Raw genomic sequence first — 26,071 nt, 5'->3', positions numbered from 1 at the left:
CCTTAAACAGTCAGGAATTCAAATCCTAATACACCCTAACAAGTATAAAGTCTTAGGCTTTTAAAGGGCCATAGGCATTTAAGTCGAAGGATCCCTTACGATGGGCACACCCTCCTAACATAAACTAACGAAAAAGCAATTAAAATGCCAAAATTACGGGAAAAGCGCGTAATTCTACCGCACTCCACCCCCATAAAGAAAACGAGTTACGCCTTCGTAATCCCACTTAACTCTACTTTAGAATTAGGGTATTTCTTTGTCATTCCATCCTTGTTAATATCATAATATTTCTTACATTGGTTCCTTGTTGCGAGTACCAATAATATTATCAATCATTAACTCCTCATACTAAAAATAATTATTTCCATCCAAACCATCTTTTACCAATTCTTTAGTAAAAGTTATAAGAACTTTTCTATATATCTAAACCTTGATTTGTTTAGCTTTCTAGTAAATCAACTTGGTTAAACTCAATAGTTTCCTTTACAACTCATACCTTTAGTCTATGTTCTTTGACAATGACTTATGAAAAAATGCATTGTACCTTACCCAACCAAATGATATGATAAGGCTAATTTATTCGTCACTTTACGAATTCTACGCAAACTCATATATTTCTATATACTTTGGCTTATCTTTTTTTCTTACAAGAATTCATCCTTTATTTCATAAGTTACACTTTTAATAACACTTGTCCCTTGCTTAACTAGCACCAGTTAAATCCATTCGTGAATAATTTTCACTTACATCAATTTATTTATTTTAGTCCTCTAAACGGTCATCTCACTTACGTTTCTCGACATATTGAATTTTCATAGTTCTTTCTACAAAACCTCAAAAGGCTGCCATGTCAATGGTGGCTTAAATGGTGACTTTGTGTTTGTTTTCACTCCAATATGTATTTACGTCCTTTTTGAAATTGAATAATCATGCTCTATGCATGACCTCCAATGTCAAATATTCCTTTTTATTTGTTTGTTTACCACTTAATGGATGTTGTAATTGTCCTCAATGTATGTATTGCCAAAGTTCTCCTATATACCTCCTAATATCTTGAATGAAGCTTGGAATCTCTATCAAAAATGATATTCTTAAGAACTCCATGTCGTCTCCTAATGAATTTGATGTAAGCCTTTGCAAGTTTTTTTTTGGGTAAATTAGAATTTTATTACAAAAAAGAGAGCAAAAAGTTGCAACCCCCGAAGGATAAGTACTACCCAAAGTCTGACTTTTTGGAGTCGTCTCGAGGGTTAAATTGCAGCTATTCTTGGCGTAGTATTTGGGATTCAAAGTCTCTTGTGAAGGAGGGTCTTATATGGCGAGTAGGGGACGGTTCGAAAATTAAAATATTTGAAGACCCATGGCTTGTTGATGGCAGTGGGAGGTTCACATTATCTCCTGCTGTGGAAGGACTCTCTATGGTCAAAGATTTGATTGATGTGAGTACTAGGGACTGGAACTTTGAGCTACTCTCGACATCCTTTGTTGAAAGGGATGTTAAATGCGTTTTGGAAATTCCTCTAAGCCCTCGTGAACCCAAAGATCTCCTAACTTGGGCGTTTTCTATGGATGGCATTTACTTAGTTAAAACGGCTATATGTTGGGTAAGTCATGCAACTTGGACAAATTTCACTAAGTTTGCGTTATAATCTAGAACCTTGACACAACCCCAGAGGTTAAGCACTTCTTATGGCGAGTCTGCACTAACTCTCTACTAACTTGCTCGCTTCTCCACTACAGACACGTACATGAAGGAAACGGACTGTTGCCCTTGGTGTCATGGCACGTCTGAAACACTGCATCACACATATTTGGCTGCCCTGCTGTTTAAGATCTCTTGCATGAATGTGGCTATTCTGAGCTTGTAATTAATGGCCTTAATTTTGATTTTAAGCGTACTCTTCTAGAGTGGATAAAGATTATTAATGCAAAAAATTTCCTTGTTGGGGTTGCTCTACTGTGGCAGATCTGGTGCCGTAGGAACCAGAAAGTGTTTAGCAACCTGGAGGTGCCTCATTTGATGGTGAAAAAGAGAGTTGAGTGTCTAGTTGAGGACTGCGGTAAATATGTGTTAAAAATCTATGGCCAAGTAAAGAAGAAGCAGTGTAAAAGCTCTAAGAAATGGATCCCTCATTCTCCTAATTTTATTAAGATTAACTGTGATGCTTCCCTTAAAAAGGAGGGATGGATTGGCCTTGGGGCCGTGGCTAGAGATGTAGCAGGAGATGCTCTCTTTGCTGGGGTGCCCCGCATTAGTGGTTTATGGCCCCCAGAAGTGTATGAATGCAAAGCCCTGTATTTTGGGATCAAGCTTGCGCAACACTATGGATACAGGAAGGTGATCATGGAGTCCGATTGCCAGCTTGCAGTGACTTGTCTCTCGAAGGCTGCTACCTATTTTTCCGACCTTGATTCGGTGCTTGATGATACTTTTGCACTTAGTTATAATTTTGATTTTGTTTCTTGGTCTCATGTTAGAAGGGATGGGAACTATGTCGCTCATCACCTTGCTAGTTTAGTACCCATTGGTGTGGAACAAGTTTGGGAGAATTTATGCCCTCATGTAATCTCTCCTTATGCTCTAATGGAGAAGTTGTCCATTGATTAGTAAAAGTGGTACTAAACTATTCCTCGAAAAAAAAAAGAGAAAGAGAAAGTTGCAACCCCAACTACACAAGCCTGAAACAGGCAACCAAAGACCAAAACAATTCCTATTACTATGATGCCACTTTCTAGGAAAAGTTCACCATAGTGACAGGAACCAAACCTGATCCTAGCACCCCTAACCACCTTGTAGGAATGGTGCCAGAGGCCAGAAACAGGACAGCAAACAACACACAAAAAAACAGGCACCCCTTAGACTCAGCTACAAGACATGCCTCACAATAGGACTAGACAACATGAGCCAAACAACACCAAACAGCAACAAGACCAACAGAGATAAAACTAGAAGGTAAGAAACTTATAGTCAGTCTCGGTACATTTGCAAGATATGTTTAAAACCACATATGTCACATCAATATCAGCAGGTTTACAAGCACCTTTAAAAAAAACTGAATTTCTCTAAATCCAGATGCTGCAAACTGTCTCATCAAAAGCCATAAGCAGCAGCCTCCCTTTTTGGTTTCTACATTTCTTCATTACCCACTTATTCTCATCTACAAATGGCAGAATATGCCTTTGGCAATGCAAAATCTTTAAGACAGCCCCCCCTCCACACTTTATGAGAATAATCGCATTTAAAGAAAATATGTTAAACTGTTTCATTCTTCTGCAAACACATTAGACAGACTGGGTTACAAGAGATATTCCAAGTAAGAAATATGTCTTTTGTCACTAATCTGTTTCATAAAGCAAGCCATAAAATACAGATACTCTTTGGAGTGGCCCTATTATTACCAATCAGTCTCCTCTAGTCAACCTTCTCTCTTTGAGGTCTAAGCAATGCATAAAGCTTTTTTAATCTTCATATAATGACCTTTGACAATGTTACCCTAACCACCAGTTCTATCAACAACTTCTCTACACTATAAAATCTTCTTCCAGACCCGGATCACTTCTTAGGATCAGGTAAGTCCTAACAATTTTAATCTTTGAAATAGCACACATGCACCCATTTAACCCAAAGATTGTTAGCCTTATGAGCTAGATCCCACAAAATCTTAGTCACAACAAATTTATTTCAGATTGGGGGAGAGAGGATGTTCCACCCCGCACTAACTTTAGGCAAACAAACTGTATCCCAAGCAACCAAGGCTTTCCTTGAAAAACTTGTAGTCCCAATCTAAAGGAAAGCTCTTAATCTAGCTTCAATTTCTTTAAGGATTTTCTTTGGGAGAATGAGGATCTGAGATCTGAGCCTAATAATTCTGGATCCCAAATAAGACCTCTTTAATCAACTGAACCCTACCAGCATAAGAATGGTTTCTAGCAGCCCAACTACTAACTTTAGAAGTAACCCTTTCAACCAAAGGCCTGCATTCATTGATAGTTAACTTATTTGAAGAAAAAGGCACCCTAATTGTCTGTACCTTAGGGAGTCTTGAATGTTAGAAGATACTTGATATAGGATTCATGGTCATGTATAATGTTTTGAGATGTTGAAATATTTGTCGCATTCCTTAAAAATGTAATATTATGCATCGATTTCATGACATGCTCTGACATGAATGGAACATTGAAGTTTAATTGTGGTTGAAGGGGAGGGAGGCAGGAGGATTGTGATCAAAGAGGAGGGAGTCGGGAGGGGTTTGGACACTATGACCATTGCGCAGGAGGGTTTGGATAATGTGACTTATTGTTTGTAGTTAGAGATGGATTGGCTGATTTTCAGATTTCATTGAGCGAAAATTTGTGATTTTGAAATTCTTAATTTGATAATTAAGTTTAGGCAAAAAGTTAAAATTAAATAAATTAATGGAGAAAATGGTAATATTGATTGAGACATAAATGAAGGTGATTGATTTTAATGTTGAATATTTGAGAATTAAACCACCATGATGATTGATCTAAAAAAAAATTACAATTGTGACGAGACTCATGGACATGAAATACTTCCCTCCCCTTTTTGATTCCAAAGTTAGTAAATCTATAATTAAATAACAAGAGCTAATTAAAAAAAATTATGAGGCGATAATTATCAAATTAATTTTCTCGGAATAATTGTCCGGAATAATCTCACCTTTGAGTCGTCTGTCCAAAATAATCCCACATGTAGACACCCAAATGTGTCTCCCCAAAACCAAACCCAGTGATGAATACCTTTCATGTCATTGATTATAGAACAAAGCAAAAGTGTGAAAAGTCTAGTGATGAAATTGTTTTTATTAAAATATCTCTTCTTTCTGTTTTTGAAAATATTTCTTTTCTTACCCTATTTTTGAAAAACGTGCATTCCAGTTCAGTTTGGTCCATGATATGGGTCCAATAATGGTGTAGTTGTATGGGGCTTGAAAAGACCTTTCTAACGATATATTATAAGCCAATTCAGATGAATAATGAGGAAGTTATGACCAAAATACTAAACTAGGCCCAAACCGGTTTTTACCTACGACCCAATGATCATGTGGAGGGTTCAAAGGTCTAATCCTATTCCTAAACTAATTAGGATTAATTAGAAGCTTCTATAAGTTTCTAAAAGATCTTCATTATCCTTTTTGAAAAGATAAGATTAAAGAATTTGAGTTAAATAAAAACTTTCCTTTTTTTTTTAATCTTAATTCTATTCAAATTTAAAGATGTTCCAAGACAGTCAGATATTATTTTTTTGCATCATAATATTTATCCAAATCTTATATGGTTGGATAGATCTTGAAATTATATTTTCAATGATATATTATAATATTAATTCCGAATTATAACGAAAAAGATATGAAAGAAATGCAAAACTCTATCTAAAACTGACACCGTCCTACTATTTCGGCCACATCTTTTATCTACAACATATTTTAATTTTATTATAATTGGCTTGAAAAGTAGAGTTCAAGAGCTTTCCAATGACATATTATATGACTTATTTGGACTTCTGGATCAATAGATGTGATAAAAACAAAATCCGCAAAAACTGCTGTCCATCGAGTTTTATTTCGATTCGAATTCGGATTCTTTTCTTATTCTTAAACCCTCTTTTTTCTCTATAAATAGAGGTTATATCTCCCCTTTTCCAATTCTCATCAACTCTCATCAAGAATTTCTTGATTCTCTCTCTCCCTCTTTCTAGCCTAGCCTTTTACAAACAAAATTCCTTATACGACATTAGCACTAGACACACCTAGCCAAGTTCGAAGTTGCCTTCACCCTAGACGTGAAAGGTTTGATATTTCTAAGGGTTTGGTCCTAAATCTCTATTTCAATTATTTAATTTAATAATTTGTTTTATATTTTTTCCTTGGAGTTACTATCGTGTGTATTTTGTTATTAGAAAGAGATACGAGTCATCCAAGTAAGTGCTCTAATTGTTTAATTGATATTTTGATATATAAATCATGTTTAGATTGTTATTTTGATTCCTATTATCATGTTAGGATGTTTTTTCTAGTATCATGTTAGGATGTTTTTCTTAGTATGATGTTTAGGGTAAAGAATAAGTTCCTTAAATCAATTATGATTTCTATGATGCTTCCTATTTCTTTCCTAATATCATGTTAGTATCATGTTAGGGCTAAAGCTTTGATTTTTAATGTTTAGTGACATGCTAGAGTTTGTTATTAATCTTGTTAGTATCATGCCTAGGATCTTGCTAATATTATTATGCATTATTGTTAGGGCCGACAAAAACTGACTCGACCCGAACCCGACACGAAAAAAGCGGGTTAGGGTTGAGTTTTTCGACCCGAAAACTTAAATGGATCGATACGAACCCGAACTCGAAATTAAATGGGTTATGTTAAGGTTGAAAATCTCAACCCGAAAACGACCCACTTAACCCGAAAAAAATTCAAGTAAAAATCAGGTCGGGTCAACCCGAACTTGATCTGATAACCGGAACTAGTTTAACTTAAAAAAAAAAGTAAAAAGGTTTATAACTACCCCAGCCCAGCCCAATTCCTAAAGAGGCTTCTAATGACAAAACCTAAAATCTGATTGTTCCCCTCATTTTTTCATCATCCGTTTTCCTTAGCTTCACTTCTCTCAATATCTCTCTTTAATTTTCTCTCTCCTCAAAAACCCTAAATCCCTTCACCATTGTTGAATCAGAGTTCTTACCATTGTTGAATTCGACTACTTAACTATCTTCTCACTCTCATACGGTATTGTACTATTTTCTTCATGCTTTTTTTTATAATTTATGAATTTATGCGAATTAATTTTGTTATTTTGTTAGTATACGAATATATCTTGCTAATTTATGGATTTATGCAAAATTTCATGCTAGTTTAAGTAATTATGTGAATTTATCTTGCTAATTTGTGTTGATTTTTGTTGTTTATTTACAAGTATACGAATAGATCTTGCTAATTTATGGATTTATGCAAATAATTCATGCTAGTTTATGTTTTATGTGAATTTTTGTGTTGATTTTTGTCTTTTAATTACAAGTTTATGACTTGATATTGCTAGTTTATGGATTTTTGTTGTTTATGATACATATTATCGATTTTTTGCTAGTTTATGTATTTTTGTTGTTTATTTTTTCTAATAAATTAATAATGTGCCAATTTGGACTGTTGAGTGTTGGCAGGAAGTAATTATGTCCACCACTCTATGGATCCTCAATTGGAAATGCTTTGTGGATCAATTATGAAACTTGAGATGCTGAACAACAATGATACGCCACATACAATCCTCTAATTAATGTTATTTGAGAACTTGAATCACTAGTAGAATAAATGTGATGGGAAGTTATAATTGGCAAGCGGTTTACATAATCCACTTCCCATTTCATTAATTTAAAAAAAAAATAGAGAAGTGAATTGGCAAGCGGTTTTGGCGTGAACCGCTTAACATTTTTTTTTTTAAAAAAAAGCGGGCTAAGCACAATGTACAAGCTTACCCTCTTCTCCTCCCTGCTTTTCATCAATTCACCCATTATACTTCCAAAAAATTGAACTCCCGCGCCTTCACTCCTCCTCTCTGTCTCACTCGTCCTCACCTCTCTTCTCACTTCTTCAGATTCCGGCCACCACCACCACTCCATTCATATTGTTTTTAATTTTTTTTTGTTGTTTCAAGGCTATAGTGGGTGGGTCGAGGCTGCTCGAGGCTACTGGTGGTCTCTCAAGGCTGCTAGTGGTGTTCGTGGGTGCAGTGGGTGGAGGTGTTCGTGGGTGGTGTTGAACCGAGCCCAAGCAACACACAACAACTCTCTGTCTCTCTCTCTCCCTCCAATTATCATCCTCATCCCTCAATATTTCTCTTTCTCACTCTCAAATTAGGTTGAGTTCTTGCTAAATTTTAGTTTCATATGTATTAATTTGTATTAATTGTTTGTTTATTCTAAAATTTAAAGTTAGGGTTTCAAGTAGTTAACACAATTTTCTTTTAATTGTTTTATTATTTGTTTGTATATTCGATAATGTTAATTGTTATTTTGATTGGTTAAATGTTATATATATATAGTTTGAATTTGAGTAGCTTTAAAATGAAATTTATGAATAGAATATATATTAGTTAACATTTTAGTTTGTTAAATGTGGTTAGAAAATTGCAATGTATGAATATAATGTATTGCTATATATATAAGTAAACTTAGTTTGATTGTAGGTATGTTAATTTAATTATTAGCACTATTTAAATGAATGAACTTGTTTATTGTTGAATGTCAAATAAATGCAAATTATTGAATGCTTGCATCATCATTTGCCTAGATACCCGTTTGAGTCTTTCTCAATAGGAGAAAATCTTGAATAGTCCCCAGTTGTGATTGTTCTTGGACGTTTAATCTCACTTAGGTAGTGAATGTACGTCTCTTTTTCGATTTTAAGGAATATCTGGGCTTATCATTTTCTCACCATGTTCTCTGGGTACATATGTAGGTAAGTTATTAACTACATTGTGTACTTGGAGAAATGGGGGGAAATGCTGCCGGATTTTCCTTAAAATTGAAAAGTTGACATACATTCACTAGTGAGATTAGACGTTCAAGGATGGGTTAGGTTGGAGTGATAAGGACCTTTTAGGAGCATTCATTTTTACGCGATATGGATGATATATACGCTATGTACTTTGATTAACATAATATATGTTGCATTTATACATTGTTTGAAATGTGTTGGTATGTTTAAAGGCAATTTAAAGCGTCAATGGATCGCGGTTGGATGTATGGTAGACGTGATGCATTGGAATTTTTTAATGGGATTCAAGTGTTTTGCAAGAGTGCTTCACAGTATCAGTTCTGAACGGGTGTCAATTACCTTTATTGTCCTTGTGTCAGTTGTAATAATGTCACAAGGGTCAATAGTGTGATACCATCATGGCTCATGTACAATGTCATGGATTTAGGCCTTAATATCATGTTTGGGTTTGGCATGGTGAAAAAGGATCGTATAGAGAGAATGTTGTTGGCAATGACACACATGTTGAAAGTGTTGAGATTCATGTTGAAGAAGAAAATGGGAGTGATGATGGTGGTGATGGGTATGACACCGAGGATGGTGGTGGGGATCACTTGGATGGGATGATGCGTGATGTTGAAGGTGAATTTGGTGACCGATCTGATGTATTTGAGTCATTACCAGAGGCTGCCAAAAAGCCTTTGTATCCTGGGTCCAAAAAATACACAAAACTCTCAGTCGTTCTTACACTATTTAACATTAAGTCTAAGCATAATTGGAGTGTAACTAGTTTCATTTCTTTGTTGACTGCGTTATGTGATATGTTGCCAGATGGGAAAGATCTTCCTAATTCCTATTATTATGCAAAGAAACTAATGTGTCCATTTGTTTTGGAGTATAAGAAGATACATGCATGTCCTAATGATTGTGTTCTGTATCGAAATGAATACGAAGAGTTGGAGGAGTGTCCACGTTGCGGTAAGTCGCGTTACAAGCGATCAAGCTGCAATGCTGGTATGAAAGGACCCCCTGCCTAGGTTTTGTGGTATATTCCTATTATTTCAAGGTTAAAGCATCTATTTTCAATACCAAAAGACACTAAGAACCTGAGATGGCATCCTGAGGGAAGAAAGAAAAATGGTTTTTTGAAGCATCCATGCTGACTCTCCACAATGGAAGAACATCGATATGAATTTTAGGGCATTTGGTGGTGAAGTTAGAAATTTAAGGCTTGGGTTGTGCACGGACGGTATGAATCCATTTGGCACTCTTAGTACCAAACATAGCACATGGCCGATACTTTTAGTGATTTACAACTTGCCTCCGTGGTTGTGTATGAAACGCAAATACATAATTCTTTCACTTTTGATAACGAGGCCAAGGCAACTTGGATTGGAAACGACATTGATGTTTACCTTGAGCCCCTTATTGATGATTTGAGAAAGATATGGGATGAAGGTGTTACCATTTATGATGCCCATAAGAACGAGATGTTTCTTTTGCGTGCTGCCCTTATGTGGACCATCAATGATTTTCCCGCATATGGAAATATGTCCGGGTACAAGAACAAAGGGCATAAAGCATGTCCCATTTGTATTGATGACACACCGAGCGTGTACCTTGAGCACTATGGCAAAGACGTGTACGTGAGGACCCGAAGATTTCTTAGGCGCGATCACCCGTATCGTAAGCAGAGAAAGGCCTTCGATGGGAAAGTTGATGAGGGGGTTGCGCCTAGGCCATTGAGTGGAAAGGAGGTTTATGGTAGAGTGAAGGGTATACCATGTGTTTTTGGTAAAACAACGAAACCAATTGACCCACATGCTCTCTTTAAAAAGGAATCAATCTTTTGGAAGCTTGAGTACTGGAAAGAACATGATGTTAGACATTGTCTCGATGTGATGCATATAGAGAAGAATGTTTGTGATGCAATTATTGGGACAATTACAAACATCCCTGGAAAAACGAAGGATGGAAAGAGTGCGCGATTAGATTTGCAAGTGTGGGGTGTTGTCCAGAATTGTGGGTTCAAGTAAAGTTAGGGATGGTGAAGGTAAAAAAAGGGAACCGAAGTGTAGGGTATAGTTTCAAGCCTTTAAAATCCCACTAGCTTGAACCCCACTGTGATCATACACTAAAGTACTGTGGCGTCCAAAAGGGAAGAAGATAGAGCAAAAGAGTCGCCAACAAGTTTTTAAGGAACTTGTAAACCATCACGAGGTGAAGGTTACACCCCTTAACGATCCAAGAGATCGTCAACTCCATAAGGACATGAACCAAATAAGGGCTCGGGGATGATGGTACAAATCCAACCTAAAAGAGATTGAACCTGCCCTAATAATAAGCCTCTACTTTATTCTGCTCGTATTCATGTCCACTTTCTGACTAACAAGCAATCAATAGGATTAACCCTAAACCTGTTTATCTATGTTGGTTGAATATAATGCACAAATAAACTATTATTGGCGATCACTTGAATTTATAATCCCAATTAACCCTAAACAAGATTATTAAGTATCTTATTAAGCGTGATTGCAAATACCAATTCCCTTTAAACATGCAATAAAAGATGATCAAGCAATAACAAATAAAATATATGCATATCAAGCAACATAATGAATATCAACATCATGAATAATAATATAAATCATAATCATAATCATGTTAAAGCATAGCAAGATCCTAGGCATGATACTAACAAGATTAATAACAAAACCTAGCATGTCACTAAGCAATAAAAATCAAATCTTTAGCCCTAACATGATACTAACATGAATAAATATTAGGAAGAGAATAAAAGGCATCATAGCAATCATATTTAATATTAAAATACCCTAGACATGATACTAGGAATATCATAATAACAATATAAACATGATATCTACATCATAAATAAATTAATCAATTAAAGTACTTACTTGGATGCCTCGTATCTCTTTCTAATAACAAAATACACACGTTAGTAACTTCAAGGAAAATAATAATCAAAACAATTAAATTAAATAATTAAAATAGAGATTTGGGACCAAACCCTCAAAAATTAAAACCTTTCACGTCTAGGGCGAAGGCAACTTCGAATATGGCTAGGTGTTTCTTGATCTTGTGAATGCGGAATTTTGTGTTAAAAAGCAAAGTTTAGAAAAGAATACTAAAGAATTAATATTATTGAAAATTGATGAATGAATGAATGATGAATAAAGAGAATTAATTAAAAGAATTGATGAACGAAGAGAGTTGGTGAATAAGGAGAATTGATTAATAGATGTCGATGATGAATGAAAACGGAGTTTTTTAATACGATATTTATAGCGAAAATCATCCAAAAAAAGATAATTTAACAAAACAGAGTCTGAAGATCGCAAAACAACCTTGGCGACAGCCCTGGCTAGTTGGTGCCAGGACCATTGGCTAGCGCTAGGCGCCAATGGCTAGCGCCTGGCGCCAAGCCTGGTTCTAGGCGCCAAGGCCTGGGGTTGGACGCCAAACTTTTTTTCAACGCGTTTTCGAAAATCTGATAAATTTCCGGTACTGGAAGATAAAATAATATAATTCCATCGAAAATGCTATTTGATCTTAATTAAAATTCTGAAAAGTCCTAATTGAAATTAAGAATGAAAAGAACCTTCTAGAATGTTCTAGAAGACTAAAAGCATTCCTAATTGCATTAGGAATGATAAATTATACTAGGCCCTCCCCTAGATCATTGGGCTATACATAAAGCTCAAACCGGACCCAGTTTAGTAAATTGGCCATAATTTCCTCAATATTCATCGGAATTGGGCTTATAATATATCGTTGGAAAGGTCTTTGCAAGCCTCATCCAACTACACCACTATTGGACCCATATCATGGACCAACCAAACTTGCTTGGCTGTTTTCTTAAAATAAAGTTTTCAAAAACAGGGAGAAGAGAAAAGAAATATAACTTTCCGCAACACTAGTCCTTTCCACAATTTCGTTTCATTCGATTATGATTCGACGTGAAAGGCACTCATCACTAGGTTTGGTTTTGGGGAGACACAAATGGGTGTCTAGAGAAGCCCCCACTTTGACTGAGTTTGGAGAAACGTAAGTTTCGAAAACGAAAGCCAAAGTATCGATAGGGACGGAGAATGACTCAGAACGTTCTGCGATCCTAAATCAATCTTGTAACGCCGATAACTGCAAAACTAGCATTAGTTAAACAGATAAAATAGTTAAGAAACTCGTATCTTGCACCTTCGAGCACACGTCTCTAAAGGTAACCGATTGTTTGTTGTTGTTGTTGTTTTGATGACCTCCTACAAGCTAGAGAACGACATCCCGCTTGAAAACCGCTACGCCCGTAACTGCTTCCAAATTAGAAGATTGCTTCGCCCGAAACTATCTTCCCCGCTATGATAACATTCCACGTCCAAGGGAACATCATCGAAAATTATTTCTCTAGAAATAATTCTCATCCGCATTATGATCATCTTCCATGCCTCAGGAACTATGATCGAAGACAACTTCGCCCGAAATTACCTTCAGTTGTTCATGACAACTTTCCGCAAGCTAGGGAATGATGTCGAAGACATCTTCTCTTGAAGTCATCCTCATTTGATGCGATAATTTACCAAAGGAAATTACAGAAGATCCACGCCTGTCGATCTTTAAAAGTTCGCCTGAACTTTGCTTTTTGCTATGCCTGTGCGTCGGCGCTCTTTTGCTTTGAACCTGTATGTCGGTGCCCTTTTGCTCTTGAACCTATATGTCGGTGCCTTTTGCTAATGAGCCGATTCTTAGGCGCTTTAAGCTAAGTGAGACGATCTTTTCATCAGGTCGATCACTTTACGTAATCAAGCCGATTACTTAATCATGTCAAATTGCTTAGAGGGGCTAACTGGCGTACCAAGGAACCCAAAAATATATTGTAGAAGGCTAGCACAACCTCATCAAGTGGCTGGCTGCTTTGGCGTCGTTGAAAATCTATCAGCGCCAGCCTAATGGCATTAGCGCCAGGCGCTGGCGTTGGCGTTGGCGTCAGACGCCAAGCCCAGAAAGTGACGCCAATGCCTAGGGACTGGCGGCAGCATGTGAATCTCTTTAAATTCTCGTTTTCGTTCATTTCTTGGCTCTGTTTGTCGCGAACGATGCTCGAAGAAACCGAAAGCTTCATTCGATCGTTGCTCACTCGTTTCTCAATTTTCTTCATTCAAAATTTATAATGCTCAATTTGCTTTGTTTATCAAGTTTTATGCCATGAAACTGCTTGTTTATGCTTGTATATTGCCTTAGGAGTAATTTGAGACTTGTTTGACTCAATTTGGTGAAGAAATGAGCAATCTGCCATTGTTGGACCTCTTAAGGTCGTGAAGAACAATGTAGCTTGTTCTTGATGTTTTTGCTAGCAATTCTTGTTCAATTTGTCACAATAATCACTATAGTGTTGCAAGAAATTGTTTGATTGCTTGAAAAAATGTCGTCATGCTCAATTTGAATTTGTGCTCTGTTTTAGTACTACATACTCTGTTTTCTGCGAACATAGTATCATGTGGCTAGGCGAACCTTAGATACTTTAGAACCTTAATTTATGATGATTCTGCACAATGTAGCATGGCTAGAAAACGAGGCTCAGGTTCACTATCCCGAAACACTAGACGGGAGCATGAGCCCGTGGAGGACGACACCACACCGTCCACTTCACTTGGTCGGCTCCCAGAGTGGGATGAGAAGACCTTGTTCTTTGCCCCTGTCCACCACATTTCTGAGAGGGTGAGACGGGGAACCGAGCTTGCGGACTGGTTGCCTTGTTCGAGACCTCCGAGGCTATGGTCGCCTCCAGCGGGGGTCACCACGTAGTACGCGCTTTGGTGGAGTTCTTCTGGGACACCACCAACACCTTTCATTTTCCATGGGGCGAGATGATGGTCACCCCTACAGACTTCAGTCTCATCACAGGACTGGAGTTTACTTCTGTGCCGCTGCCGTTCGACGGCGGGATCGTTGCTTTTCTCAAGAGGTTGAGGAGTTGTTGGGGCCGATTGCAGTTCGGGCCCGAGCTGAGGTCGAGACGACTCAGTTCAGTGCTAGAGGGATTCGCCGCTCGACGCTGGTAGCGACGCTCGATGATGATGCGACTACCCGAGAGAAGCGGGTGCGCATTTTCGTGCTGATGTTGTTGTTAGGGACATTCTTCCCTGACAAGGCTAGTAGGGCGTTGCTTTACTACCTCCCTGCTGTTCGCGATCTCCGGCGGATCAGGACTTATGACTGGGCCAGCTTGGCCTACACTGACTTTGTTCGCGCGCTGAGGGACTCGTGTCGCCACCGGTCCTTTAGGACGAACGTCGCTTTGTCTGCTTTTTAGAAGGTCGTAGAGGTAAACATTATTCCCTATAAAGTTTAGCCCTACATGTTAGTTAGCATTTTACTCACGCTGTTAACTTCTTGTAGATCTGGTTCTACGAGTACTTTCCTTCTGTTGCGCCGGCGAGACCATCGCCGAGGGGATATCCGGTGAGCGCCTCTTGGGGCGGCCACCATGTGGACATGTCTACTGCACATGTCCGGAGTCGGATCATCTCGGTATGATCTTTAGTGTTTATCTTGCTTTTCTGCGATGTTTTAGATATGTTCTTACCAGATTGGTGCTTTTTATAGGGACCTGAGGTAGTATACCGACCGTGGGGCGGTTGAACAGTCCCTGGATTAGCCGCACAGTACTCTGCTAAGCGCCGCTACTTTCCGGGGACCTATGGAGTGGTTGTATACTTAGGGGAGAGAGTTGCTAGACAACACTCTTCCGATGTTTTCGTTATTCCTGCTCCTCCACCACGTCACATGTTCAACGAGAGAGAGTTGTCGAGCATGGCTGAGGAGTCTGGTTCCCTCTAGCGGTCCCATGTGATGCTTGGGCGGAGTTATGCTGAGGAGCTACTTCCTTTGTTAGCTCCAGCCCCTGTACCGGCCGAGGATGTGAGGGTAAGATCCTTAGCTTTTTATTTTTCGCTAAGTAGCCCCCAAGTAATACCTTACTAATTTCTTTCTGTCTTATCAGGATGGTCCCACTGAGTTTGTACCGCCCCGTATGTCCATTCACTATTAGGGGACGTACGGGCCGATCGAGGAGATGATTTCTCCGGCTCCTGAGGACGAGCGCTTCGTGGAACGGTCGATTCCTCGTCACCAGACCAGGGTAAGTCTAGTTTTACTTCATAATCTTGTATTCAGTTATCATGTATTTTCACTAACTTATTTTCTTGACAGTTCCCACGCGAGGTGGTTTCGGCTATGGCACGATGTATAGATGCCTACCGGAGCCAGCTCGTCCGGATGAGGAACGCGGCTACCTGTCGTCGAGACGACGCTGTCCGAGAGGTAACTTTTCTTCACTTATTATTTCTGCATTATGGCTTCAGTTTTACCTTGTTTCTGATTTAATTCTTTTTGCAGGGTCAGCCGATCACTTCTCACACCCGTACGAGGCCTGAGGGGCGGAGAGATCCGGCGAGGTCTAGCTCGAGACGTCGTCGCACTTCGTCAGGAGGTAGAGGTGGTCGTTCCGATGCTGCTCGAGCCGACATTGCTGAGGGGTCAAGGTCTTCATCTGAGGGTGCTCCTGCTGCACCGGTAGGACAGGCTACCTCAGCTTTCAGAGGTGGTGGGATGTACGAGGTTGGCTCGTCATCGCAGCAGCCTCCGCGATCTCAGCCTCATGTTGATCTTGGCTGGAGCAGTCCTGTCTTGAGTTTTCCTCCTCCTACGGAGACTGGAGTTGGTGCTGAGGCCGGAGCTAGTGGAGAGGTGACTCCTCGGACGGCGCAGTTTTATGGCATGATGGGCCTACGTCCTCCGGCGCCGTAGTTTGTTTCTGTATATGTATTTTATTTTGACTTTTTATAAAACTTTTCCTTTGACTCATTATTTAGACACTTTGTATTATTATGTCATTGTAACTTCATTATTATTTATTATTATGTTAGTGTATGTTAGTGTGTGCAAAAGAAGTGTGATAAAAAATTTGCGCAAAGAATTCCGTCATTTTTATTATTGATTGAGGGTATTATCCGACTCTCTCCCCCAAAAAGAAAAATAAAAAGGAAAAAATAAAACGGAGAAAAAGCTGTTTTTTTTTTAAAATTAATATAAAATCCAAAAAGGAAATTAATTAAAAATAAATAATTGCTATATTTAATTAATTAATTAAGAAAAGGATAGAAAAAAAAAATATTTAGAAAAAATTAAAACGGGACCATAAAGTCATTAACCGACTCAAATTTAATATCAAAACGCAACTGAGCACGCGCGGCCTCCCTGATGACTTGGCGCCAGCTGGCGCCAGCCTGTGGCGCGTGGCGCCAGGCGCTACACCTAGCGTGTGGCGCCAAGAGCTGATGGGTGACGCCAATGTCGGGTATGTGACGCCAATTGACGCTGACTCCGTATTTCAGTCAGATTGAAATTCCTCGCAATTTGTACATAAATAGCCCCCTGCTCAGCCGATTCTTCTCATAATTCCAGCGAAAAAATTATTCTCCTCCTTAGAGAAAAAATAATAATCATGTCTTTAGTCACTAATACCTTCACCCAATATTCTCATGAATTGTGTCGATCTCTTAATGCTAGAAAAAAAAAGAATTGGATTATTTCACTTGGGGGGAATTTATGGCATCAAAGGGGTAGATTTAGACATAAAATTCATACATACCGCTTTAGAATTTTGGAACACCGATACGCATTGTTTCAGAATAGGGTATGATGAAATTAGCCCTTTGCCAGAGGAATTTGGTGCTATTTTAGGCTTCCCTGCAATAGACCTGGTAGAAATCCCTAGAGTAGATGCATATTACTATAAGGATTTTGAGCGCTTCTATAATTTGAAGGAAAAGGGATTTATCAAAAATAGTAGATGGCAATGTAGTGAACTTGAAAGAATTCGCACGCTATTATTTTGATAAACCTCTTTCTGAGTCTTTTCAAATATATAGAAGAAGGGCGTTCTTATTCTGCATGCTTAATCAATATTGTCTTAGTAGTGGTAAAATTAACGAGGGTCAATCAATTATAACCACTGTGCTAGAACAAATTGAATCAGGGAGAAATCCAATCCCACTGATAGTTGGAGAGACTATGATTAGTCTAGATGAATTGAAAAGGGACCCAAAAGCACCTCTTCACGACTCTCCAATTTTATTACAGGTAGAAAAATAATATTCTTAATTACAGAAATCAAAAAATATATTTTTGTATTGTAATATTAATTTATTTGCATTGCAAAATTTTTTTACAGATGTGGCTAATGGAGAGGCTAGGATTAATTAGCCCTCCGGACGACATTGAAAATTATACTCCCACTTGCTTTGTGACAAGGAAGAAGCGCATCCCTAAAATTGGGCGCCATGGGTGGAAGAAAGTCTTTGAATCACGTGATTTTGCTATCAAGTGGGTCATCCCATGGTGGAAAGTAAAACGGATGGTTGGTGTTAACAAGCAACCTTTCGGCCGTCTTCTAAGCTTGTCTCGTGTAAAATATTCCTTCCGGGGATTTTCGTCCTCCCTATGAGTATCCCGTGTCTCAAGAAGTGGATAAATTTGACACTTACTAGAGCTCTAGACCTTTATGGGAAGTTCTTACCCAAAAGGTTCCCCCTTCTTTACCCAATGATGTAAAGAAGTGGTTGTTGAAGAAATCCTCAATTGATCAGGGTAGAATCGATGTGAAGAATCGTCTAGGTGACAGGGTGACACCGGCCAAAGAACGTTTAGGTGCAAGAATTGAATTCAAAACACCTACAATGCCTAAGAAGAAGAATTCTACTATAGACAAGGGGAAAAGGAAAGCTACCACCACAGACAAAAAGGTTTGGGTGGAAAAGAAGCATGGGGTGCTAGCTGAAGGGGAAACAATCTATTCTAAAATTGAATGTAGGTCCTCTAAAGGATGCCTACTAGCTAAAGTAATGGATGAAGAGGAGGAAACAGAAAAGAATTGGAAAAGAGCTAAAAAGGAGAAGAAAGATTAGAACATCGCTTAGCTTTAGATTTATTAGATTGTTAATTTTTATTTAAAGTTAATTTATTTCAGCCTTATTTAAATTCTATTAACAATGTAATTTTATTTTATTAATGAAATTTCAGCTTTCAATTAAATTGTTACTTTAAATATATTTTATTAAAGCAATGAAAATCAAGAAAAATTAATTTTCCAGAATTTTTCGAGTACGGATGTCGAAAATTTTCCGAAAAACACCGAAATTCGCCCAGATTGTATTACTAAATTGGCGCCAGTGACTGCAGTTTGGCGCCAGCTATTGAGGTCTGGCGCCAGGCGCCAATACCATCGTCTGGCGCTAATGGCTTGTGGCTGGCGCCAGACTCTGTTCTGCGACGCCAGTAATTTTCTGACTTTTGTTGACTTCTAGTTGATTCTGGAACGCGGAGATGTCGAAAAATAAAGTAGCCGCACCCGTAAAGGGTTGCCTACGTATCCTTTCCTAAGGAATCAGGCCGAACGTAGCTTGAGTGTCCTACTCAAGTAATTATGGGTAGTATTTTTTAAGTTGGTCAAGATTGGTCATGTTTGAGAATTCATTGCCATCCATATCAGTTAATTTTGTTGCACCACCAATTGGGTCTAAACTTTCCCCTTGGATCTAAAACATTTTTCCTTAGTGCTTTTAATACCAAATCTCCTACTTTGATATTTCTTGTCTTGACCTTCTTATTAAAATGTCTAGCCATACGAGTTTGATAGCACTGAGTGTGATGTAGAGCTTCTAGTCGTTTTTCGTCGAGTAGGATCAATTCTTCATATCGTGCCCTAGTCCATTCGACTTCATCAAGTTTACTCTCTAGCGCAATGCGTAGAGATGGTATTTCTAGTTCGACCGGTTGTACGACATCCATTCCATATACCAAAGAAAATGGTGTATTTCCTGTTGACGTACGGATTGACGTGCGATAACCCCACGGTGCAAAGTGGAGCTTGTCAGGCCAATCCTTGTAATTTTCTGTCATTTTCTCGATGATAGTCTTTAAATTCTTATTAGCTGCCTCAACTGCTCCGTTTGCTTGAGGTCTATAAGGGGACGAATGATGATGTTGGATACCATATTTATGTAGCAATTCTTCACATTCGGCTTGAAAGTGAGTTCCATTGTCACTTATCATTTCATGTGGGACCCCATATCGACAAATGATGTTTCTCTCGATAAAGAGTGCTACATGTCTTGTAGTGAGTTTAGCGTATGATTGCGCTTCGACCCACTTTGTAAAGTAATCAATTGCTACTACAATGAATTCATGGCCTCCTGTCCCTGGAGGAGTGATCTTGCCGATTATGTCAATTCCCCATGTAGAGAATGACCATGGTGATGTGTAGGTGTAGAGCAAAGATGGAGGAACGTGTTGTAAATTGGCATAAATTTGACACTTAGGACATCTTTTCACGTATTGATGGCAGTCCCTATTCATGGTAGTCCAATAATACCCTTCTCGCATTATTTTCTAGACTAACATTTTGCCATTTACATGAGTTCCACAGATTCCTTCCTGAACCATTCTCATTATTCTTTGTGCATCCACCTTTCCTACGCATAGGAGAGCTCGACCTTTAGGTACTCTTTTATGTAGCTCGACATAAGTAGCTTGTATATATGCTGGTTTGTGCCTTTTTTCGATAGTTAGAGGCATTTGCTCGATATCCGTGGGAATCCTAACCATTGAGGCTAATCTTGCCAAGGCATCAGCAAATTGGTTTTCTTCTCTAGGTAGATATGTGTATTCTACCTTCTCTAACTGGTCGGTAAGAGTTTCCAGATAAGTTTGGTAAGGGGCTAGGCTTTCGCTCCTTACTTTCCACCTTTTAGATATCTGATTGATAATTAAAGAAGAGTCTCCGAATATCCTTAACTTCTTTACTCCCAATGCCAGGGCTGTTTCAAGGCCTACCACACATGCCTCATATTCAGCAGCATTGTTGGTAACGTCGAAATCAAGCTTTATTGAGATTGGGACGTGTTCTTCTTTAGGTGATACTAGTAGCACTCCGACGTCACATCCCTTTTGGTTTGAGGCTCCGTCGAAATACAAGGTCCAAGTATCATCTTCGGTGACCATCAAATCTTCGTCTGGAAATTCATTGTCCTGTATTGGTGTCGAGTCTTCTATTGGAAAATCTGCCAGAAAGTCTGACACCACGGATCCTTTAATAGCTTTTTGTGGCATAAACCGCACATCGAACTGGGCTAAGTGGTCTATCCATCTTGAAATACGTCCATTGAGTGTTGATTTCTCGAACAAGTATTTGAGTGGATCTAATTGGGATACTACGAAAACGGTATGCACCAACATGTAATGTCTCAACTTAGTTGTGGCCCACACCAAAGCGAGGCACAATTTCTCGAGTGGTGTATAGCGTGTTTCGTATTCGAGCATCTTCTCACTTAAGTAATAGATTGCATTCTCTTTGTTTTCTACCTCTTGTGCTAGCATGGCTCCCATTGTCTCTTTGGTAACCGTCAGATATAGCCTTAGAGGTATTCTGGGAAGTGCTGGCGCTAATACGGGAGGATTTACGAGATAGGCTTTGATCCTGTCAAAGGCTTTTTGACACTCATCATCCCATATTACTGGTGCATTCTTCTTGAGCTTTTTGATGATTGGTTCACATATCGTTGTCAGTTTTGATATGAACCTACTTATGTATTGCAACCGGCCAATGAATCCTCGAATCTGTTTCTTGGTCTTGGGCGGTGGCATTGACATGATTGCTTTAATCTTGGTTGGATCTATCTCTATTCCTCTAGAGCTTATGACGTATCTCAAGAGCTTGCCTGAGGTGACTCCAAAAGCGCATTTTGATGGATTCAACCTCATATTGTATTTTCTTAGCCTTTCGAAAAATTTTCTTAAGGCTACTTAATGGCCTGGGCGGTCCTTTGATTTCACAATCATGTCGTTGACATATACTTCAACTTCTTTGTGCATCATTTCATGGAGTAAGGCAGTTGCTGCACGTTGGTAAGTAGCACCTGCGTTTTTCAACCCAAATGGCATTACCGTGTAACAGTAAGTGCCCCATGGTGTGATAAATGTTGTTTTCTCCATGTCTTCTTCTGCCATGAGAATCTGATTGTACCCTGCAGATCCGTCCATGAATGAGAGAAGCGCGTGATTTGCCGTGTTGTCTACCAGAATATCGATGTGTGGCAAAGGGAAGTCGTCCTTTAGACTTGCCTTATTTAGATCTCGATAGTCGACACACATCCTTATCCTTCCGTCTTTCTTTGGAATTGGGACGAAGTTGGCGACCCATTCGGGGTATTTGGATACCTTGATGAAACCTGCAGTTATTTGTTTTTGAACTTCTTCTTTTATTTTAAGTGCTACGTCGGGTTTCATTCGACGAAAATTTTGTTTTACAGGTTTCATTCCTGGTATTAATGGTATAAGGTGTTGAGCTATTTCTCTGTTAATGCCTGGCATATCTTCATATGACCAAGCAAATACATCGATGAATTCTTTAAGCAAGTTAATTAAATCGGTTCTTTCTTGTTTATTCAATGTTAGTCCGATTTTAACTTCTCTTTTATGAGTTGAATCATTTGAGATGTCAACTATTTCAGTCTCTTCAATTACTGGTGTTTTCTTTTCAAGTGTTACCATTGCTTTAATAATTTCTTTATCTTTTTCATCGTTAGCTAACCAATGTTCGTCATCTTGGGTTAGGGAAGAACACGACAAGTAAGGAGAATGAGAGATATTATTATACTCTGAGATCATTACATCAAAGAGTGATATGTCCTCAGGGACTAGATCACTAACTATCCTAGGAGAAGAAATAGGAAGGGGAGGCATTATAGCTAAAGATTTAGAAGATTCTAAAGGGAAAGACTCTGACTCTGACTCTGACGATTCTTCAAACATCGGCCCTTGTCCTGTCGTGATTGATATCTTCCTTCCACTCGGAGTAGTCACCTTGATAGTCTTGCGCCACCCTTGCAATAATCCTTCAGCTGGAGTAATTAGCTTTGAGGGGTCGAAGTTTTCGCTTTGTAGGACCGTTTGAATGAGTGAGGAGTTGTCTTCCTCATGAACTGGCTCATTCTTTTCTCGCCCAAACAGTAATCCCATGACGTTAAAGTCAAAGCATGGGGGTGCTTTCTCTTTATGGACGGGAGTTGGGATTTCATCAGTGAAATAGAAATCTAAGAAAATCTCGAATCCTGGTCGTTGTATGCCATTTATAACAAATGGTTCGGGAAATTCATGGCATGGATAGTCCTCTCCTTCTTTTATAAACTGACCATTAAGCGTAAGAGGGTACTGATCCATTGGAATTTCTTTCTTTTGAATGCGAGCGTCCCTACGTGCTTTCAACTTGTCCTGGGCTCGCTTGAGATCTTTCCGAGTCGGTTCGAAACCAAGTCCAAAAGTATCTAGTTTAGGGAGGCCAGGTGACTCTATCGATTTTTCTATCCCTTTCTTCTTTCCTAAGGTCATCCCAGGGAAGTGTCCTTGTTTCTTCAGCATAGTGTTGATAATCATGTTGGAATGGGGGTTGTGGCAAAGTGATGTCCTTTCATCCTCTTGGATTAAGGAGACTTCTTCGTTAAAACCCCATAAGTCTTCGTCATCTTCGTCGTGTTCCACGTTGATGATTGGGTTTTCTATTGATTTGATCCTCATCGGCGAAGCGTCGATAGTGATGGGGATTCCTCCAACTATGGCTTTCACTTGTTGGTGGAGAGATGAAGGGACGGCCTTTAGATCATGGAGCCAAGAGCGTCCTAACAACATATTGAATGAAGCTTTGATGTCTACCACTTGAAAAGTAGTAGCATGTTCTATTGCTCCTGCTGTCACATTTAGAGTTATTTTTCCAAGAGCTTGACGTCGAGTATTATCGTAAGCTCTTATTCCTTGTGTAGACGGAGTTAAATCCTCATCCCTTATGCCGAGCATCCTCGCAGTCCTAAGTGGGCAGACATTAATAGCCGATCCATTTTCTACAAGAGTCATGGGAACATTCATCCTTTTGCAGACTACCGTGAGGTTTAACGCCTTGTAGTGTTTGTCAACTTCTGGGGGTAAATCTTTGTCAGAGAAGGTGATTAGATTAATTGGACTAGGGAGGTCACTCGTGAGGAAGTTAGCTAGTCCCTCAGGAGTGGTGTCAGAATCTATCCCAATTTTATCCAAGGCATTCATCACAGCCAACCTATGTTCTCGAGATGTTGCCAGAAGCTTCCATACATTCATCTCAACTTTTGTCTTCTTGAATTGTTTAACGATGTCATTGTCTTCAATGATTGGTATGGGAACTTGTTGTACATTAGGCATAGGTTGTTGAAACGGGAGGTTGAATTCTCCCGGATCTTGTGAGGACGTCTATTGATGAATCTTCTTCAGCCCAAATGTCGTCCGTGGTGTATGATACAGAAGGTGAAGGTCCTACTATGTCTTTTAGGTAGACATCTTCTTCATCACTGTCCCATACTCCATTAACAGTTATGTCCTCTTCTTGTTGAACTTGGATTAACTCCTTTTTATCAATCATTTTCTGCACCAAATCCTTGAATTTGAAGCAGTTTTCTAGGGTGTTCCCTCCTGACTGATGGTACTGACAGTAATATCTATCTGTCCTTTTTAATGATTCAAATGGTCTCGGCTCAAGAGGTTTGACCTTTCCACTCTCGGAGAGCATTTCGAACATTTGCGCATACGGGATCCCAATTGGAATATAAACTTTATTGCTCTTCTTGGGTCTTTCGGTGACTTGTAAGGGAAAATATTTTGCCTCATAAGTCATTTTTACTGGTGTGGACTCTTTTTTAGGAAGTTCATCATATTTCTTGTGAATTTCGTTCATAATTTTAAGAGTTTCACGTAACAGTTGCGATGTTTCCCTCATAAACAGTGTGAGCACTCGTATGTCTTTCTCGTTTGCTGGTTCTGGAAGGTTATCTTCGACATCGAAAAAGATCTCTTCTTCTCCTTCTTCGACATTGGTTGCTTTGACAGGCTTAATGAGAGATGAGGGGTCAACTTCGCTTTCTTCATCGGAGATAGCCAAAGTATGAGCTAGAGGTGCATTGTCAATGCTTGGCTTTTTACTGGCAGGGGGCAACGGCAGCTTGTTACTGTTAATTAGGTCTTGGATAGCTTCCTTGAGCTTCCAACAGCTTTCAGTAGAATGGCCCCTACCTTGGTGATATTTGCAATGTGCGTTGGGGTTCCAGTTAGGCGACCTTTTCTAACCTGGTGGATCTCCAAATGGTCCAATGGGAGTTATAAAACCTTTTGCATTTAATCGATCAAATGCGGTGTCATAACTCATGCCAATAGGAGTGAAGTTTCTCCTAAATGGTTTCTTTTGTCCTTGGTTGTTCATGGCAAGGACTTCTCCTAGATTAAAGGTGCTAACATTATTTGAGTGGGCGATTTTGGAAGAAGAAGGATTGTCGCTCTTATTTCCTTTCTAGCCACTGTTGGAGCTATTGTTGGCAGCTTTAGATTTAGCCAAGTCATCTTCAATATTAATCCCAATATCGTAAACAACCTTAAAGGTATGAAGGTTATTTTGATATTTAAGATGTTTTGAATATTTTTCTTGGAGGTTTTTAATGAACAGTCTCACGGACTCTTTTTCACTTGGTACCTCGATCATTTTAGCTGAGGTTTCTCTCCATTTGTTAAAGAAAGCAGTGAAGCCTTCATTCTCCTTCTGTTTGAGGATTTCAAGTTCTCTATGGTCAGTTTCGACTTGAATGTTGCACTTGTACCTATCAACGAAAGCGTTTGCTATGGATTCCCAGGTAGAGGTCTTTTCTTTTTCAAGAGTAAAGAACCATTGTTGGCAAACGGTCTCGATAGATAGTGAGAACAGGGAAGGGAAGACTTTCTTATCGATACCCTTGATACTCATTATTGTTTCAAATGCTCTTAAATGAATGTAAGGGTTGTCGATTGCCCTAAATTTTGGGATGTCGTTGGCACTGAACTTCTGCGGAAGAAGATCTTTATCCACCGAGACCCCTTGGGATGTGAGTTCTTGAAACTTGTAGTCGCTGGACAACTTGCTTAGGCTCTCTTGCATGAGGTCCATTTGTTGTTGTTTCACGGGATCCTCGATCTTAAGTGCGAGAAGCTTCAGTGTCTCAGTTATAGTAGCCAGTTGGTTCATGAGATCATTGACTTCTTTTTGAGTTGCCATTATAACTCTTGATTTCCTCTTGCGGGCTATAGGTTTGTCGAAAAGTTGGACTTGTACGAAGAGGTTATCTTTGATTATTCGTCCTTCCTTTCTTGACCACGCGCTGTAAATTAAGCCAATTTGCGTTTTAATTACTTGACTCGAATCAATTTGACTTTATGGTTTTTTTATTTTTTAAAAAAAGTATATGCATATTTTTAGGGAGCAATAATGTACATGTGTTTAGGGAACTAAGTATTATTATTTATTGGAGGATTAATATCCGACTTACCCCCCTAAAAAAATGACGGAAAAAAAGTGCGCATACAAGACTCTCTTAATCATGGTCAAGACATGTGCATTGGTGTGTGTTATTGAGTGTAAGTGACATGTTCGGACTCTTGTGTAAGACCATGGGACTTAG

The sequence above is a fragment of the Chenopodium quinoa genome, unplaced genomic scaffold, assembly GCF_001683475.1.
Source record: "Chenopodium quinoa cultivar QQ74 unplaced genomic scaffold, ASM168347v1, whole genome shotgun sequence".
Taxonomy (NCBI): domain Eukaryota; kingdom Viridiplantae; phylum Streptophyta; class Magnoliopsida; order Caryophyllales; family Amaranthaceae; genus Chenopodium; species Chenopodium quinoa.
Note: the sequence above shows the minus strand (reverse complement) of the source record.